General features: G+C 32.4%; 1 protein-coding gene across 1 annotated transcript in view; it reads right to left on the reverse strand.

Annotated features, from left to right (window-relative positions):
• Positions 1–11,920, reverse strand: part of LOC128988943 (gamma-aminobutyric acid receptor subunit beta-like) — a 76,278-nt gene extending 64,358 nt beyond the window's left edge. Inside the window, exon 1 of the mRNA XM_054410736.1 lies at positions 11,759–11,920. The gene's annotated coding sequence lies outside the window, so the exon portion shown is untranslated. The remainder of the gene's footprint in view (positions 1–11,758) is intronic.
• Between the last annotated feature and the right edge of the window lie 585 nt (positions 11,921–12,505).

Raw genomic sequence — 12,505 nt, forward strand, 5'->3', positions numbered from 1 at the left:
TTTATAAGACTAAAATGATTTTATAAGTTAAATAATGTAGGAGGAGTTTATATCACAAAAACCCACCGCATTTTAATTACATATACAAACTAAGTAATGTTCTATATGCGTTATATTTTCGCTCCGAAATGAAAGACAAATTTGCTGCATAAGATAAATACAATAAAAAAGGTGAGATAAATGAAATTAGTCCATGGTACCCACTAATTGTAATGATTTACTAAATTATAGATGTGTATAGTACTCAAATGATGTTGCAAGATTTTGCAAAACCTTGACTTGGAACGATTATTGGATTTTTATTCAATTAAATATACATATTTAAAATCATATTAACAAAAAAACGAGGTGTTAACCCGTCCTACGTACGGGAGTAGTCAGTTAAAACTGTGTATAAATCAGAACAGCTAGCTTACACGTATAAAGACAAATTTTATTGTAGCCTACAGTAGAAAGGGTAATTATCAATTGAGAAGTGTATAGGCCTAGTCAACGATATCAACTTCCAATTCCATCGCATACCTGCCTCTTCCATAATCAATATCACCACAATACAATTACTCATACTACATATACACAATTTCCAGTAGGTCTGAATAGAAACTCCCTAAAATAAAACTAAAACATCTAATAAAATTCACAGTACACATAATTATAACGTTGGTGTCCTGACATCATTAAACGAATCGTCCACACATATCCTTTATATCAATTTCACTGCATCAATTGCTAAATAAATAAGTGCAAACAAAGAAAAGTAAAAACAACAACATATAGTTTGTTTTGGTAAACAGCTGAGTCAAAAATAAAATAATATTCATTTGAACAACAGAACTGGTCACATGTTGAAGGAATTTAAAACGTAAAACACGCTAGTAAAGCTAGTGACGTAATTAATTGTCTATGTTTATTATTCATTCCGTTATCAGTTCTAATATCCTTAATAATTAAACCACCCTCATTGAATCAATATACACCGTAATTCTCCATATTCATTTATTTAAACTATAAAATATTCAGTGCCTCCAAACGTAACCACAACTAAACACACGCCAAACAACTTTTTAGATTTCATAAAAGGATGGTTAGTCTAATTGCAGTATCCTAGGTCAATGATGACGTTGTGCTTAATCTATATCATTCATATCTGTATATCTTTGGATAAACCCCGCCTGAGTTGTGGTGGTAATTTAAAATTTTATTCCTGAGGATTCTTGATCTCCTTCTTTATGACATCAATATTTCCGGGCCTAATTCAAACAAAGTTTAATCATTCAAAAACATTGATTGTAAACAAACCAATATTAATTAAAACGTGTAAAAAATTGATTTTCCTACCCTTTCCCAAAAAAGTTGAGCAGTATAATAATTTGCATATCCTTTTTTTAAGATTCGTGTACAGAGCCTAGACTTGTATACATCGATAATGTTACTTTTCTCGGTGGTCTTCTAAATCTTACTTATTTCCTAAAAATAAATGACAAATCAGAGTATAGTTCTACAGAGCATTTTTAAAAGAAAATTATATTGAACTAAAACAAACCGAAGATTACAAAGATTTATTTAAAAAATCCTTTAAACATCCTCGTATTTTACCTATGTACTATTTTACCTATTTAAATAATCTGTCATCCTCTTATCGAAGGATTGAACGTATTAATGGTTAGCATTACACATAGTATAAATTAGTCAACCCTTAGTATGTCTTTTAATTTTATCCAAATGCTGAATTTGTGTTACAAACACTGAATGTGTACAGCTGTTATGTTAAACAAATTATATTACACCGCACCAAGAGCTAGTTTAGAATCTTAGCGTCGGCTGCTAGACTTTTCAAAAATTAAAACTTAATTTATAAATAACTGGGACCCTAAACTAAAATTATGGCTTCGACATTCCCTAGTTCTCAAAATTATCTTTCTTTCAACACAAAAATAATGAAAATCCGTTGAGTGGTTGATTCAGAATCGTGAAATAAAAAAACCCTGTTTCGTTTTAGCGAATTTCCCATATAGGGAATAAGCTATTACCTTAGTACTCATGGTAAGACCTGGACCCGGGACCGATTTACTTTTTCGTTTTGAGGTCCCTAGAGGCCAAAAACACCATCCGTTCAAATTCATATATATATATATATATGTGTCCGTTAGCGCGATAACTCGAGCAAAAATGATCCGATTTTGATGAAATTTGGTAGAAACGTCTAAACCTACGTTTATTTGAACGAGTTCGCGAACCAGCATAATCGGACCATAGGAACGGGGGTTTATGGGGGGTTTTATGGTGTAAAAATGGGTTTTTATCATTTTTCACCCTAAAAACAAAAATGTTTGCAATTTATTTTTAAACCGTTTTGTAGAGCTTAAAAAAAGAAATCATTTAGTATATTGAAGTGCTCTTGTATGCCTAACGGTCACGAAGAAAATTCAAAAATAGTGTAATTTAAATTTCCCATGTTATTTTTATGGAGAAAATTAAAACTGTTGTAGTTTACTTGTTTATGGATGTATATTGAAAAAATTTGGCAAATTTATTTATTTCATCCTATACTATTGACGTATGGTCAAAAAACACTTTTTACCTTCCCCGTAGCAGCAAACCTAAGCACTCGTTAAATCTAATGTTATTTAAATTGGGAATAAATATGTCTTATTTTTGGAAATATTTTAGTAAAAATGTATGAGACAAGTTGAAATTCGCTTAGTCTGCAGGTTTGCTGCGGCGGGGGTATTTTAATATTATAGAATAGCTGTTTAACAACTAGCTTAAGAACACATAAACATTTTAAAATATTTCAGGCAGTCTTGTCATAAATATATGAGTCATAAATATATAATATTGACAAGCTTGTCAACGTCAGTTCATTTAGTACAAATATCCTTTTAGGTGTTTGGACTGTTGACAAATAGGCACATTAATGGAATTTACATTAAATAAGCTACTTTATTATGTAGCCCATGCTACGAAGAAACCATATACAATCCCACGATCACATTACTAAGTAGCCTGTTCAATTTACTCTAGTCTCCCCAATTCTTGTCACTTTTCCAGTTATAGCTTTTACCAAGATGTCCAATGGCAAGGTTCCAAAACTCGCTTTACACCTAGCATCAACCCGAGATGACTTGTCGACCATTCTGTTCAGTAGTTGCTTGTTGTTTCTGTCAAAGTTAATTCATATTCCGGTAATAATACGATTCTGTCGTAAACCATTGACTATGGGATACTGAGAAGTATGCATCCCATCTATATGGACCAGCTTTCACAAATCTTCTTTTTACCAACATAGTTGTGTGAGCTAGTCACAGAATGCGCGAATAGTGTCTAAAATCTATTTTCTTCTCAATGTTTTGTTGCAGACATAATTTATGGGTCATAACAGTTGCTGTAGCTCACAATAAGTCTTTCAAATCTGTCAGAGGCTCACATTAACTATAATGATTTTAATAGAAAAACTGGTGACACCTTTAACATGGGAATAGAATGTCTAGTTGTATAAATAGTCAAAGGCCTAATTGAGTAGCTTAAGTGATTATCGCGAATATTAGAACAGGAACTGTATGAATCATAAACAAAACCAAATTACGTCACCGGAAGTAACTAAGATTCTATTATCTTATATATTAATTTGAAACTGTTTTTATTTGTCATAGCTATTTTGAGAGAACGGCTGGGCGTAGAAACTTGGTAGAGGTGTCTAAAGAAAGGTCTTGGTCTGTAGATGAGCCATCAAAAGAGAAACATGGTAAATTCCCTTGAGGCTCTGCTCCAGAAGCCTTTAAAGTTGCCTCTTCAGATTTGTTTACATTACGACCATATGCATAATTCTACACTACTTTTTAATGCAACAGCTGTTAATATTTAAATTGTGATTTATTGAATTTGTCAAAATGAAGTACAGTATTTGCAATGGATTTTCCTGATTTTAAAATTGATTTTCTTCTGCATCGTGTCATGTTTTGCAATATAATGTTCTATTACCAAATCATTGAAAAATCCTAATATCACAGTAACTTTTAAAATTATTTCTTATGTAGTTAACTTATATCTATTGTATGGGTTGGTTTCTGCCTTTTTTACCACTTCTTGGAGATTGTACGTAGGTGATATTCTTAGGCATATTGCATCTATAGACGAAACTTGGGTTGGTGTAATTATTACAATGGAAAAGAGCAAGAAATCTTGGACAATTTGATATAGGGCTAAAAATAAAACTGAATTAACACTGTGCTACATTTCTTGAGCAATCATTTAAATAACCGATTTGCAAACAATGGAAACATAAAAAAGTCATAGAACACAACCAAGTAAAAGAAATAGAAATAATGTTTTTTTACACTAAAAACACTAAAAAAACATCATCAACTTTTTGAAAAAAGATAAGATATTTACAAAAGATTTTGATTATATCTAACTGTTGTGTAGATTGTGAGTATTTCCATAATCTTTTGAGTCGCCTGTTAAACTGCTTAGCAATTGCTCGAATTCGAGCAACAGGTACACTAGTTATTATTATTATGAAACTATCAAAAACGTATAAACCAGATGTTATGATTATTAGTCTAAGATTTTGGCCAGTGACGTAATTTGTTGATGTTTTTAATCCATGTCGTTTCTGTTTTAATATTCGTGGTTATTAAAGTGCTCACATACACAGCACCTCATCGGTTCGATCTTGAGAAAAGTCATTAGCTTTTTGATGGGACAAAACTGAACTCAGCTGTCCCTAATCATTGAGCTTGTACAGGATCTTGTTTAAGATACAATTGATGCCAGTAAAATAAAACTCCACAGACAATACTCCATTCCACTCTTTCCCTATATTTGTAGCTTAAAATACCCACTTTATTGCGTCACTCGTTGATTGACAATTTGATATGGCCAATCACATATGTCTACTTAAACTCATACAAACGAATAAATGGGACCTTTTTCGTTGAACTCGTCAAACATAAAATCACGTGAATTCATACTTTAGGGTACATCACGAATAAGCTCCACTGTCGAAGCCTATGCTATAAATGTTGAAGCATACCACAGACCTGCATGATGAATTCTAACCAATGTTTGTCGTTGTTGTGAATATCAACTATACCAACGACATACTAGGAAATAGGAGCTTGTCAATGTTACGAATAGTATGAATGTTATCTTCCTAAACTCACAGAAATATGTTGTAATTTCTAATGTTATATTTATTTAATGAGGTTAAGAAAAATATTACTACAGGTTGATTTATATTCATGCAAGAAATTCGGTTTTCTTTTTCAACATCTGTTACAACAACTAGAGTTTTGTAAATTCATGGTTTTTGGAAACGCCCTGAAATCTGGTCTTGTTGCTATCTAACCTAGTGCATTAAATATTTGACTTTCGATTTAACATTGTGTATCTATATATCTAATTCCGTAAGCTTAAAATTTTACAATGAAATTGTGAGCAAACGGGAGGCCGTAGAAAGCTGGGAGAGGTCTCATTTTAAAGGTCTGGGCATGAAGTTTTGGGGAAAATTATTAATTTTTCTTAATTATGCACCAAAAGGTCGTTACGTAATAAAATAATTTACATTTAAATAACATGGGAATCCAGGTCATGTCTGCTTTGGTTACTTAAAAACATGTGGTTTATTTAATTTAAATCATATGGTAATATGTACTGTAATATGTATACTATTATAAAGCTGAAATATAGACTTTTTCCAGGGTCTGGATTAGTTAATGGAATAAGATTAGTTGTGTTAGGTATGTCTGAAAAAAGTGTAAAGTTAGAAGTAATTACTGGAGCAAAGGGAACATATTTTTCATGCCAAAAATAAAACTAACATCTAAAGATCCTAATATGCCGTTTAAGTTTAGGAATTCAATTCCTATTGCGATTAGCTTTCGATATTACTATAAATAAAGCGCAAGGCCAAACCTTCAAAAAGTTGGCATTTATTTGAAAAAAAAACCCGTGTTTACCCATGGTCAACTTTATGTAGCTTTTAGCTGGTTAAAGTTGCCAGATGATGTTAAAATAGTACTAGAACAAAATAAAGACCAAGGGTTCGATTAAAATGGATACTATACTCTGTTGTTTTCAGAGAGATTTTGTTATAATTAGCATTATACAATTTGGAGGATGACATTATCTCTATGTGTTTTATTTAAGTGAATTTGTCTATATTCAAAGGAATTGATAAATATTTAATTAATAGTCATGAAGATTATTATTGAAAATCTTCCTTAGATGTATATAATGATTAGAAAGTTTGTATTATAAACACACTACATGAACAGTCCTTTGGAATCTATATTTTAAACAGAACAGACATCAAAAAATTGCATTATGCAGGTATGTAATAACTTTTATACATATTATAATATTCAAAAATGTTAAACGATAATTCAAGGTAGGGTAACCCATGAGACTAATAATTTGTACAAAATATTTACTAGAATATATATATAGGGGCTATTGCCCCTACAAGCCACTAGTCTAGTTATAAACATGCTTCACTATATAGTGTTGAGATATTTAATGAGATGTTTGAATGCACAAGACTGCATTTAGTAGACACCCTACAAGCTGTGAACGTTTTCCACGAGCTTTTGCATTAATGGATGGACATTTGCATTTTATCTTTACGTCATTTACATCTTCCTTGGTAAAACTGTGTCATGAAATAATATTTTGGATCTTGAATCTAAAAAATAAATGTGAAATAGGAAATGCCAAATGTACATAAAATCTAATAAAGATAGTTTACAAAAGAGTGATGAAGAATCATCGAGTCTTCGAGTTGTGTTAAGGCTTATACTTAGGTAACATAAAGGACGGAATGTAAATAAAAGAATAAATGATTCAGTATACATGTATGAAAAATAAAACACAAATTTATATGTAGGCCTACAACGCTTTTATGTAATCGCTAAAATTTTTAAATTAAAAAAAATTTGATATGATTGATTTTGGTTAGGGTAAACATCACACTTTAAAATATCGTGAACGGTTTGGTGCAACAGTCTAACAACTACAAAATATCATACAACCTTGAATGATATATTTGATGATTTGGGACTAAAACATAATTCGGTAATATAGGATTCGGTGCTGTGACACCTCAAAATTTATATGTATTAGACTTTTTGGCACCGTTGTAAAGGTTGTAATAAGAAACTGTGACGAATCTCATGAACGCCTCAACTCGTAAATATCAATTAAAACGTTTGAAAAGCGTATGCACTGCGTACTCATAGTTATTATTTACAACGACCTCGTCGCATCAATTCATCATGTTCCAACCTGCCACCTGTAAAGTAAATACGGAACGAACAACTTTCTTATAGTCAATCAAACATTTCTGCCTGTAAACCTGTATGAACACAGTTAAAAGGAGGTAAATGAAACAGTTAATCAAAAGGCTTTGCGTTGCAAAGTAAAAAGCGGCCTTTTAGGTCTTTAAGTGCAATAATGAGCTTAAGAGATTTGACGTCTTTGTCTTGACCAAGGGTGGATGAGAAATTGTATGAACCGTGTGTTTTACTTGTTACTCGCCTTCACATTAGTTAGGTCTTGTTCACGGTTTCGCTTCATTTACCGCAATCTTTCTGCTTGTCAAGAAAAAGGTTGCCAAGTTTTAGACACAGTAAAATATTGAATAGTAGATTGTATCTTTTGAATCCCCTCGACAGTGTTTAAGGACCACAAAATAAGAATCTTATTTGAGCATAGATTTGTTTGTTAGCGTTGAAAATTCTTACACAATGTGAAGAGAATAATTAATTTATTAATGTTGAATTTTAAAGTGACACCAATTATATCATGCAATCGACTCAAGAACAGTTTAGTTCTAATAGATTATGTTGTCTCAAAAAAACGTTCATCTTTCTTTTTGAAGTGATGAAATGTGATTGTGTTTAATCGGGTTGAGTTTTATCATGTGCATTCCTATATAATTCCTATATATTCCTAAATATCTATAGTTTACTGTACATAATAAGTAAATGTTTCTCTTAAGAAAGTCGTCAATGGTTTCACAACCTCATTAAAACGTCCAATCATTAAAAAAACTTGGATGAATGTATACACAAAGCTGTATTTTCAACGTTTCATGAGAATGCGAAGTAAAGTTTTACATGGGCGAATTATGTCTATAGTTTTATTGTTGCACTCTAAAGAGATTTATTATACTGAAATATTTAAAATAGAAAACTCTTTTACATCTAGAGAATTTTCTGAAAATAAATAACAATTTATGTTAACAATGTCTGGTTATAAATGAATTCCACCATAAAGAGCTTCCATAGCTATGCAACCACACCGCCTCGAGCAAGCTCCCAGATGACAGCATTTCATTTATCTCTCGTTTCTTTCCTTACAATAAATACCCTATTGTGTTTTAAAGAAAAAAAATATGTATCTACAGCAAGTACTATTACGGTAATTATGACAAAATATTTTGAAGAAAAAATTAAATTTGTGCTTGACTGTGATTTAAGTAATTTTAAAAATAGTTGCTTAACAATATGAAATGACAAAAAATGTAATTTAAATGTGGGTTATTTATCCTACTAATATTATAAATGAGAAAGTTTAGATGTATGGATGTATGGATGTATGGATGTATGTTTGTGACAAGTGAACGCGAAAAATACTGGTCGGATTGGGCTGAAATTTGGCATGATGATAGCTCACATTCCCGATTAACATATAGGCATATTCTTATTTCAAAAATCCTTTCGGGCTCCGCCCCAGTGGCTCTGGAGTTTCCCATGTTAACCTTATGAGAAATGGAATTATTCAATCTTACAGCTGTTTCAATTAAACAAGTTGGTTCTGTTCTGTGATGTTCAATAGCATTAAAGTTACAAGGATTACCAACAGGGTGCAGCACTATTATTTCTTTTACATTTATGACAACAGCTAATTTGCAACCAAAAGGTGAGTGAGCGTAGCGAACGAACTTCAACCTGGAGGCGAGTTAGCGTAGCGAACGAGCTAACCTGAAGGCAAGTGAGCGCAGCGAATGAGCTCCAACCTAACGGTGAGTGAGCGTAGCGAACGAGCTCCAACCCAAAGGTGAGTGAGCGTAGCGAACAAACTTCAACCCAAAGGTGAGTGAGCGTAGCGAACAAACTTCAACCAGGACGTGATTGAGCCATGCGAACGAGATAATCTTGAAAATTAAGAAGTTAAACGGGGCAAAGCCCGCGGGTTACAGCTAGTCTATATATAAAGCCAAAAGTACCCATGAACTTTTAAGAAAACTACAAGTCACACCCCTATAAACCATATACTTAAAATGTTCGTCATGACGAGAAACCTTGCGCAAAATTATCCATTATTTCATACATTGCCCTATAAGGTCGTAATTGCTTTCCAAAGGGAACTTTCCATTTACCTAATGTTAAAAATACCTCAGCTGTTATTATTTGTTTGTATTACCATTACTGTATTCTGTTTTGTTTATTTCATCTTAACTTAACCAATCAATAGTTTTATTAATACTAATGCAGTAAAACGGGGTGGAGCCTGTGGGTAACAGCTAGTTTTAAATAAAGTTTTTTTTGATGTTTTACAGTCAATTACAGAAAGGTTTATGTTAGTAGTCCTAATTAAATGAATTTTACCTACGACCGTTCTTAAACTGGCCTTTTAAAATTCAGTTCTTAGAATTGAAAAGATTCACAATGCAGTATTGTTTACTTACTTTACCATTGTATTGTTATTTTACAATACAAGTTTGGACCAATGAGGTTCAAGTATTTAGAGAAAAGAAGTAAAATTGTAATACTCGAACGTCAACCTAATTTAATTGATTACCCAACGAGTGAGTGATTGGGACAATGAGTCGTTGCATCACAATCAGTGGCAATAAGAGGTTATAAACGAAAACATAACCTCTCTTAGACGTCATGAATAGTGATTGGTACTAATTAAGAACCGGTCTTTCGTCAAGTAGTGTACCAAACTCGCGTAAGACCTGACACTCGTAGAAGTTTTAAAGTCACTCGCCAAGGCTCGCACCTTAAATTTTCTATTCGTGTCTTAAAGACTACCTTTACGCGATCGTTGCGTAAACTACTATAACATTACGTGAGGAAAAAGTGCCAAGACTTTTCGTTTATAAATATTCATTCTGAAATCTCCTGGGCTACGTAGATATGAGTTTTTAGTCTAAGGCCAGTAGTCCTAATTATGTCAACATTTCAATAAAGTATATGTTTCGTTGCAATGCAACATCATCAGAGGCAACACATCAAAACATTAAAATTGAACAATAAATAGTAGATACGTTACACAAACGACATTTAAACACATGAAACGACACGAAACTTTGCATGTAGACACTTCGTTTGCTAACAGAGTTCAACGACTTAAACTTGATTAAAACATATCTTTTATTCAAAACCTCTTAAAATATTGAATAAAAAATAGTATTACTTAATTACTAAATATTAATTTCTATATGTTGATATTTTTGCATCGCACTATTCAACATTGCAAGCACTAAGACATAACGCAGCACTAAAGATGTGCTCAACCTGTCTAGCTAATGGTGTTAGATCCATTAGTCTGTCTCCGGCTTATTGTGCATATTGCTAAGACTTCCATCACCGATATACAGAAATCCTAGTACAATACGGACCTTGAATTAACTTTGCTATTTTGTAAACAATAGTTAGCTGGGAATAATCTATTTAGGTAAGATTGAATTTGATCTAGGCGTCTCGACAGGTTGCGTATTTTTAGACGAAGATTACTGAAGGATTAGGCAAATTGATGGACGGATAGCTTTGTTGTGCTAAGATCTACTGTTTTTAATCAATCAATCATTGAGCTGTCAATAGTAATATAAATAAGATATGGAAGCATATAAGATAATTAACATTTATATTTTTAGTATGTCATAAAATCGTTAATCAAGATGGGGTCGCATATGAGTATGGTGCCGTTTCAGAATAAAGTACTTAAGTATTAATCTAAAAAAATATTAGTGAAAGATCAGTATTAAATGAAGTAACGGGCCTTGTGTAGTTTTGTTACTGACCTAAGATGACTATTCATAGGCCTATAGTCAATGCTTTTATCCACTTTAATTATTAGTTAAACAGGTTATAAGTATTTGAACAATATCAGTTCAAGAAATGTTTATGCTGGATCAGCTCAAGTATATAAACACGAAATCAAACTACTGATCTTGCGTATTCAATAACCAAATTGAATACTGTATGTTAGTTTACAATTCGTGCTCACAGCTTATTTTTACAGGAAGTAGCCCTAATATTTGTAAAAATAAATGTCAAAAACATTAATATACTAGCACTTAAATTATATCAAGATGTACAAACAAAATGCAATTCAAATCATTAGGTTTACAACTATCATATATTTCCTAACACAATCATCTTATATATGCAGCTGTTATTTCTTAGTTAAAAAAAAGTCATACAAGCTCAAATCTAAACAATAGGGTAGTCCTATTTACAATATTATTTTTCAAAGATTACTCAAAGTTTATTATTCTACTCTAACCACTTATGTTTCCTTCGTACGTTGTTATGAAAAAAAAACACCCATATTAATTTGGTACATATATATTTTTTTTCAAAAAAAACAATATTAGAACCATTATTAAATATGAAGGGTAAAATGGCATTCAATTCACAACTAAGTGACCAGTTACATAAATGAAGTGTGAGTGCGTGTGAAGGCTGTGAAAGAACACTCTGTTACAAATGTGGGGCAACCCGCCTCGACGTGGGGAAGGACTTACCTAGAGGCCACTGGGACACTGGATCGATCCACAATCGATGGCCATTTCACCACTTGACCACGAGATTCGCTCACTCGCAAGAGTTTTGGTTGCTAAACTGTTACTAAATCACGAAAACGATAAGTCACTGTTTATTTACAAGGTCCGTAGCAAAACCGCAGGTAAGAGGATGTATTGCGCGAAAAGACGTTCTCGCATTGAACTAGAGATGGAGGCTAGAGCGCGTGCGCGCGTGTTCGGATGCTGCGGCTGGAGCGCCACCTGTGCCCCCTCCCACCGCGGCTATTGATGCGGAAATTTCAATCATCCCTAACTTCACCTATTAGCGGAAATAAATTAATCCCCGATAAAACCTTTAATGGGTTTTTACACGGGTTAGGGAGGTATTATGTGTTAGGAAGCATAATCAAAGTATTATAGAAATTAAACTTGATTCCGGTAGAAAGTAGTTTAATTTTATAAAAGTTATCTACACAAATAATCCAACATTATTATTTCAAGTAAAAAATAAAAAAAAATACTATTTATATATATTCATGGAAATTAAACAGGACATTTTAATAAACTGCCAAAGTATAAAGCATGATTACTTCTCAAAAACTGTGATTTCATTGAACACAAAACCTTATTACATTGAATATTTGACACTTGTAAAACCAAAGGTAGACTGTAAGTTGGTTCATTGATTAACACAACGCAAAGCACATTGATTTGTATTGAATTGTTATTTATTGCTGAACAACAGTG

Source organism: Macrosteles quadrilineatus, unplaced genomic scaffold (assembly GCF_028750875.1).
Source record: "Macrosteles quadrilineatus isolate MER2022 unplaced genomic scaffold, UCM_ALF_1.0 Scaffold_3__2_contigs__length_128488019, whole genome shotgun sequence".
Taxonomy (NCBI): domain Eukaryota; kingdom Metazoa; phylum Arthropoda; class Insecta; order Hemiptera; family Cicadellidae; genus Macrosteles; species Macrosteles quadrilineatus.